Genomic DNA, 8,699 nt, shown 5'->3' with positions numbered 1-8,699 from the left:
ACTCCACCAGACTCACACATTCACCCAGACACTCCCACATACAAACCCCCAAGGACTCACACACACACACACGCACACACACACACAGAGGCTCAGACATGCAGAGCCCCGTAGGTAAACAAAATCACAATCGGAAACCCGCACTCCATTCCCTGGCCTTGACCCAAGACCTCAGTCCCCACCTAGTCAGGCCCATTATTAGTCAGATGTCTAATTTCTCCCAGCTGCTTCCACATCTGCTTCCTGAAGCAGCCTGCTGAGATGGCAAGCAAGAGTTTTGATCCAGACTGTGGCGCTATCCTTGCATGTGGTCTAAGGCAAAGTCCTTTACCTCACCTGCCAGTTTCCTCATCTGTACAAGAGGGATGCAAACCCTCCCTTTTGGATGGTTGTGAGGATTAAGTAAGATAACACGTGTGTTAGCTTTCAGTTGTTGTGTAACAAAGAGGCTTAAAAAAAATCAAACATTTATTAGTTTAACATTCTCTAGGTCAGAAGTCTGAACAGGCTCAACTGGGTTCTTTGCTTAGGCCCTCGCGAGATATCGGCCAGATTCCAAGCTCATTCAGGTTGTTGGCAGTATTCAGTTCCTTGTGGCTATTTCCTTTCTGGCCATTGGCCCGAAGTCACTCTCAGTTCCTAGAAGCGGCTCTCTGGTCCTTGCACATGGCCTCCTCCATCTTTGAGGTCATTATTAGGATGTCAGACACTTCTCATCCTTAGAATCCCTCTAACTTCCCTTCTGCTTACTGGACTGAGAAAACTCTCTGATTTTAAAGTGCTCATGTGATTAGATTAAGTCTACATGAAAATATACATACATACATACATATATATATATATATATATAAGCTTGACACTTATAAGAGATATATATATACATATACGACATATCATGTATATATCATATATATATCATTTACAAGATATATATGTATATGTACTTTATAGTGCATGTGTGTTCATGTGTGTGCACCTGCAAGTGTGTGTGTGTGTGTGTGTATCTTACCCAAACCGAGGGGATCTAGGAAGACTTCTTTGGAGAGGTGACATTTTAGCTGAAAATGGCACCTGCTATGTGCCTGGCACTCTTCTTGGCCCTGGGGATATATATATATACCAGCAAATGAAACAAAGTCACTGCCCTCACATTTGCATTTTTTGTTTGTTTGTTTGTTTGTTTGTTTGTTTTTTTGCGGTACGCGGGCCTCTCACTGTTGTGGCCTCTCCCGTTGCGGAGCACAGGCTCCGGACGCGCAGGCTCAGCGGCCATGGCTCACTGGCCCAGCCGCTCCGCGGCATGTGGGATCTTCCCGGACCGGGGCATGAACCCGTGTCCCCTGCATCGGCAGGCGGACTCTCAACCACCGCGCCACCAGGGAAGCCCACATTTGCATTTTTAAATCATCTCTGGGGCTGCTCTGCGAGGAATGGATTGGAGTGATTTAGAGGGTTGCTTCCCTCCTTCTCTTCAGATAAATTCTGATTTGAACCAAAAGACACTGATTGTTTTTAAAATGTGAATGGCAGGGGAGGCTGAGAAAGAATGTCCCGTGGGAAGGTGAAGTGGAGGAGGAGGGGGAACCAAGGCCAGATGGAAGGCTGTGGGCCTTGGGGGGAAGGCAACAAGGGCCAAGGCTGAGGAGAGGGCAGGAAGGGCTGAGCCTGAGAAAGTTCCTAAGATAACTTAGGCAGGATTAAGAGACAGGCTGGATGGGTGGGGACCAGGAAGGAAAAGGGGAACAGAGGCACTGCCAAGGTTTGCCGCATCAAGAGAAAACAGCACATATGGATGGAACTCCTCCTCTTCAGCATCTCTCCTCTAAGATGAAGCATGGAGGGAAGTGGCCCCAAAACTCTGCATGTGTAGCAAGACCCAGGTGAGTGCCTTTCTAAAAGTAAAAGGTGCTGGAGTGTAGCTAAACCCAAGAGGGCCCTGGTTGCTGCTTTGTCAGCGAGAAAAAGACTGATCCTGTTATTGTTCTGCCTGTTGGGGTAGGGGTGTGTGAGTGTGTGTGTGTGTGTATGTGTGTGTATGTGTGTGTGTGTAAAACATCTCTGTGTGTATGTCTCTGAATAGATGGGCACTTCTGCATATCTGTGTCCTTGTCTGTGAATGACCTTGTCTCTAAACATGTCCTTGCAAGATGCATATCCTTGTGTTAAGTGAATCCAGACTGGCTTTAAATACAACATGCCTCCTGGTCTTTGTATGCACTGGTGTGTGTGTGCGTGTGTGTGAGAGAGAGAGAGAGACAGAGAGACAGAGAGACAGAGAAAGACAGAGACAGAGACACAAGAGAGCGCTTATCCATTCTCTGTGTGCGTGAGCCATGTGTCCCAGTCTTTGCGGGTCTGTATCTGCTTGAGTGGGTATGTGCTGGTGTCCCCTATTAACAGTGTGTCCTTCTCAGTGTCTGCCTTACCTCTTAGTGTATCAGTGTCTACATGTGTGTGTATGTAACTGGGCTGTGTTGGTTATATTTAGGTATCAGTGTCAGATTTCTGTTCTTGTCCACATGTGTGTGTATCTGGCTCCCTACATCCTGGTCAGTGTGAATTTATCCTTGACTGTGTGTGAATGCTGCTGTGTGTGGACTTCTCTATGTGGACTGACAGATTGAAATTTTCTTGGGTTTATTTTCTTGGGTTAATCTTTGCCTTTAAGTAGCTAATACATGACTGAGCTGATGGGGATAGACATATAAAGATCTTTTAGTAACTCCAAGTCCCCTAGCCTACTACCTAACCATCCTAACCATTACTTTATGCTTCCATCCACCCATTCAACCATCCATCCATCCATTCAACCATTCATCCATCCATCCATCCAACTATCCACCCACCCACCCATTCATCTCAATTGTACTAACGTTTACTAGCTATATAGTTATCTCTCTTAGACAAATTACTTAGTTTCTCTGTGTCTTTGTTCTCTCATCTATAAAATGTGGATGACACCTGATGGGGCTGGGAGTGGGGAAGTGGGGGAGTTAAGTGAGATACTGCATATAAAACACTTAGCACATTGCATAGTGCATAGTAAGTGCTTTCTATATTAACTATTATCATCATCATTGTGGCAGACAGTATATTTCAGCAAATTCTCATCAGCACTTTACTAAGGGCCAGGCCTCAGCTAGAAGCTGGGTGGGAGGGTCCTAGTATAGCAGAGGCCATTAAGTGCCTCTGCCACCACTTTCTTGTGTAACCTTGGATAAAGCCTATGCCTGCTCTGGACCCATAGAATGGATAAAGCACCCTTGCCCCACCTCCCTTATGGAGATTCCTTTAAAAACTGCAAAGAGCTATGCACAGTTATGGAGCATGCCAGGGGATCCCCTAAAGCCACAGAATGGCAGGGCCCAGTCATGGGTCATCTGGAGGGTCAGGCAGAGCTGACACAAAGCCAGGACCCACTGTCACTGCAGGGCTCAATCCACTGCTTCCTGTCACTTCCTTCCTATCACTACCAGCCTCTGTTTTCCCTCTAGGTAAGAACCTGATGTGCTCTCATGGCAGGAAACAAGCATGTGAGGGAACAGGGAGCGAAGTGGGGCAGGAACATACCTTCCTCTTGTCCACCAAGAGCATCTTCACATACTATTTGGTGAGGGACCTTATGCTTAAAAGAAAAATAAAAATAACTAAAGGAACTGGGTAAGAGAGGTTATTTCTGCCCCCAATAAACCACCCCTTTGGACAAGAGACAGAGAAAGAAGGAAACAAAGGGTAGAAAGAGTCAGAGACTAGAAAAGAGGGACATAATAACAGAGAGACACAAGAGGCAGAGAACAAAAGAGAGGGAGAGAGATCGTTAGAGATAGGAAGACAGAAGGAATTAAGTCAGGCTTTATTGCACACCTGGTTTGGGCCACCTCTCTTTCAAGGGCTGCTATACTTCCTGAGTCATCCTCAACCAACACACACACACACACACACACACACACACACAAAGCAGGGGGTGGAGGAGGAGGCAGGGGTCTTGAGGTGGGGCAGATTCTTGCCATAAGAAACCTCCTGTGTGACCTTAGGCAAGGCTAAAACACAATTTGGGTCTCAGTTTTCTCATTTGGCAAATGAGCCCACAAACCTCATTCAGTGGCTTCAAGGCTAAATGGGATAATCCTGTAAAAGAGTTTTAGAAATAATGGAGAAAAAAATGGAAAAGAACCTTTGGAACTAGACAAGCTGATTTTTACAGTTCATAAGGAAAAACAAACATGTAAAAATTGTCAGGAAATGTGGAGTTGGGGAGAGTAAGGAAGAACAATGAGAGACAATAAGCTCTATCAGATAGTAAAACATTATAAAACTACAGTAAGTTTTTAAAGGCTAAAAAAAAAAGATGTATTTCCTCAATATATAAAGAGCTCTTACAAAACAATATGGACAGGCCATTGCTCCAATAGGAAATGGAGAAAGGACTTGAACAGACAGTTCACTGACATAAATAGCAAAATGTTATTCAGTATCTCTCACAATTAAGGAAATGTCAATTAAAATAAAAGTGAACCATCATTTTTGACTTTTCAGTCTAACAAAGAAGAAATTGCTTAACAATAAACTGTATGGAAGTGGGAGCAGGGAAATAGACACAGACACACACCGTTGGTGGGAGTATATGTTAATTGATGGAAACTCTTTGGAGATTAATTTGTTGGTATCTATCGAATATTCACATCTACAAATCATTTAATTTAGAAATTTACCATTTTACTCAGCAATTCCACTTCTATGAATTTATTCTACAGATTTACCTGCATATATGCACATGTATAATATGTATAAGAATGTTTGTAGTAGCATTGTTATAACAGCAAGAGACTGGAAAAAACCTATAGGTCCATTAAATAAATTATGGTACATCCATACAGGGAATTCTACAGTCATTTTAAAGAACAATGTAGGTCTCCATATGCACTGATATCCTAGATATACAATTAAATAAAAAAGCAAAATCTGAATAGTATATATAATATGATCCCATCTGTGTGTATGTGTTTATATACATATGTATATATACGTATATATGCATATACATATATATTCATATTTAAATATTTATCTTTAATAGACATGCAAATTTCAGGAGCAATATACAAGAAGCTATTAACTATGGTTTCCTCTGGGAAATAAGAAAACTTTCAGGTGGGAGTCAGTATATTTTGCTTTACGCCCTTCTCTATGGCGTAGGTTTTTTTTTTACCATGAGCATGTATTTTTCTGAATAAAAAAATTTAAATACACTTTTCACCTAATAAGGTGTGAGTATCAACAATTCGTCAATAGTTGAAGTGTCAGTGTGTCACTTGGGCCAGGGTTACACACTAACTCCTTGCTAACTCTGAGTCCAGCAACATGGATTAAGTGGGAGCATGTGTCAATATCCAGTCTCCTGGGAATGAGGAAGTAGCCTAAGCTGCCCAGAGCAACCATCTGCCATTTCACAAGCCATCATCTGCTCTCCCAAGCCAAGGGAGGCCCTGTCTGGGTATAAACAGTGGACTCTTCTTTCCAGGACCCAGAACCTTTTCCTACTGTACCCCTTCTCCCACCAGGCAGCCTTGACATCTGAAGCTCTCCTTTGATGGCACCCAGATCAAAAGGAGGAGCCAGCTGGGATCTAGCAGCCTAGAGCAAGGTTAAGATTTGCTCTTTCAAAAGTTCCTGGTGTGACCCTGGGGAAGACAGTCTCTCTCTCCGGGCCTCAAGTGTCAAAAGGGGAGTGGCATAGGACGACCACTAAATGCCCTCCCAGCTCTGACATCTTTTTGAGTCCAAGTTGGTTTGGATGTTCTTTCCACTTCTGTGAGTAACTCCCTCGGGTTGGATAGTCAGGAGTTCGAAACTGAGCTCTGGAAGGAACTAGTCTCTGAAAGTCACTAGCTGTGTAATATTGAGTAAGTTGTTTCACCTCTCTGAGCTTTAGTTTGCTCATCTGTAAATCAGGGAAACTAATAATATAGCTCATAGGATAGTTGGCAAATAGTAGTAGCTCAATAAATATTAGCCATCATCTAAAGAAGATGTGGTACATATATACAATGGAATATTACTCAGCCATAAAAAAGAATGAGATAATGACATTTGCAGCAACATGGATGGATCTAGAGATTATCATACTAAGTGAAGTAAGTCAGAAGGAGAAAGACAAATACCATATGATGTCACTTATATGTGGAATCTAAAATATGACACAAATGAACTTATCTGTGAAACAGAAACAGACTCACACAGAGACATAGAGAACAGACTTGTGGTTGCCAAGAGGGAGGATGGATGCAGGAGGGATGGAGTGGGAGTTTGGGGTTGGTAGATGCAAACTATTATATATAGAATGGATAAACAACAAGGTCCTACTGTATAGCACAGGGAACTATATTCAATATCCTATGATAAACCATAACGGAAAAGCATATAAAAAAGAATGTATGTATATGTATAACTGAATCACTTTGCTCTACAGCAGAAATTAACCCAACATTGTAAATCCACTTTACTTTAATAAAAAAATATTAGCCATCATCAATTTTCTTCTCCTTCTTCCCTTTCTTCTCCTTCTTCTTCACCAGTCTCACTTAGACCTGTCCCTCTCAGAAGTAGCCCCAGTTAAGGGCCTTTCCCACCTTGCCTCCCACTCTGCACCCAACAGCTCTCTTGAGCCAGAAAGGAATCAGTCAGCATAAAACCTGGCACTTGCTGCTGAATTCATGTGAAATCACAGGTTAATGCATGGCCCCTGTCCAAATCACCCATGAGTATTATTATAACTAACAAAGGCTGAGCATCCAAGATGGTCAGCAAAGGCAGGCGGACAGAAAAGCTTTGGGGATGGGGCCTCTTGGAATTCATCTGAGCTTCATTTGCAATATATTTTCCAAGAGTGGTCTCTTCCTTCAAGATGCTGTAACAAGTTCTTAAGATTAAGGGAAAGTGGGCATAAAGAAAACTTTTGGTGCCAAACAAATTATGCTACGTGGGTCAGCTCTGATTTCACCTCCATGTCCAATGGTAGCCACTGAGAAGTAGCTGGATATTCCTCCATCCTCCCATACCCATCCTATCCTGGTACCAGGAGAGTGGCCTCTCTCCCACTGTTGTGCCATGTGCCCTTCCTTAACCATGGCATTCATGTCCTCTTGGTCCTCTACTTCCCCATCTTCAAAAACGGGGCAGTTTCCAAACTGCTTTCCCATCCATGATTTTACTTCATCCTTGTAGCAGTTACTACTGAATAAATAAGAACATAAGGGGGAATTTCATGGTGGCGCAGTGGTTAAGAATTTGCCTGCCAATGCAGGGGACATGGGTTCGAGCCCTGGTCCGGGATGATCCCACGTGCCACAGAGCAACTAAGCCCGTGTGCCACAACTACTGAGCTCACGCGCCACAAGTACTGAAGCCTGTGCGCCTAGAGCCCGTGCTCTGCAGCAAGAGAAGCCACCGCAATGAGAAGCCCGCGCCCTACAATGAAGAGTAGCCCTGCTCGCGGCAACTAGAGAAAGCCCATGCACAGCAAAGAAGACCCAACACAGTCAAAAAATAAATTTAAAAACCACTTTATTAAAAAAAAATAAGTACATGAGGCATAGCAGGAGTGAGAGTCCATTCACTTGGGATCAGAGTAACATTGGCTCCATAGCATGAGTTGGAAAGTGTTCTCTCCTCCTCTGTTTGCAACATTTCCCATGTTCTTCAACATTGGTGTTAATGGAATCATATATTATTTAATTTTGTTTCTAATTAATTTTTCTCATCATCGTGGATGTGAGATTCATCCATATTGTTGCACATAATTCTAATTCATTCTCTTTTATTGCTATATAGTACTCCATTATATGACTACACCACCATTTATTTGTTTATTCTACTAATTGATGGATATTTGGGTTGATTCCAGTTTATGACTACAGTCGGCCCTCTGTTTCCACAGTTTCTGCATCGCTTGTGGCTGTTCTTCACGGAGTTGTTTATAATACTCTAAGTTAGATACAGCAGATTTCTACATTGTGTGGAACCCGCAGATATGGAGGAATGACTGTACTACATCGTTTAAATAAGGGACTTGAGCATCCATGGATTTTGGTATCCACAGGGGTCCAGGAACCAATCCCCCTTGAATACCAAGAAATGACTGTATTATAAATGAACTAATATATGAACTACTACGATGAACATTTTTTGGTGAATAATATAAGCACCCATCTCTCTTGGATATATACCTACAAGTCAAATTACTGAGATATAGTGTGGTCATGTGTTTATTCTATTTTTTTAAATTTAATTTATTTATTTATTTTGCGGTATGCAGGTCTCTCACTGTTGTGGCCTCTCCCGTTACGGAGCACAGGCTCCGGACGCGCAGGCTCAGCGGCCATGGCTCACAGGCCCAGCCGCTCCGCGGCATGTGGGATCTTCCCTGGCCAGGGCACGAACCCACGTCCCCTGCATCAGCAGGTGGACTCTCAACCACTGCGCCACCAAGGAAGCCCTCATGTGTTTATTTTTAATGGGTACTTCTAAACCTTTTCCAAAGTAGTTACACCAATTTACACTCTTATCAGCAATAGATGAGTTCCAGTTGCTCTATATCCTTACCAACACTTTGTATTATTCATCTTTTTAAATTTTACTTATTCTTGTGGCTTTGTAGTGAGTTTTAGTTTTCATATTTACATCTATGATGCATTTTAAAT

General features: G+C 42.8%; 1 long non-coding RNA gene across 1 annotated transcript in view; it reads left to right on the top strand.

Moving 5' to 3' along the window:
* Nucleotides 1-1,798: 1,798 nt before the first annotated feature.
* Nucleotides 1,799-8,699, top strand: part of LOC308629147 — a 32,118-nt gene continuing 25,217 nt past the window's right edge. The window contains exon 1 of the long non-coding RNA XR_014017632.1: nucleotides 1,799-1,880. This is a non-coding gene — a long non-coding RNA (uncharacterized lncRNA). The remainder of the gene's footprint in view (nucleotides 1,881-8,699) is intronic.

Source organism: Mesoplodon bidens (genome assembly GCF_964165515.1).
Source record: "Mesoplodon bidens genome assembly, chromosome: 15".
NCBI lineage: Eukaryota > Metazoa > Chordata > Mammalia > Artiodactyla > Ziphiidae > Mesoplodon > Mesoplodon bidens.
This window is presented reverse-complemented; position numbering and strand designations above follow the sequence as displayed.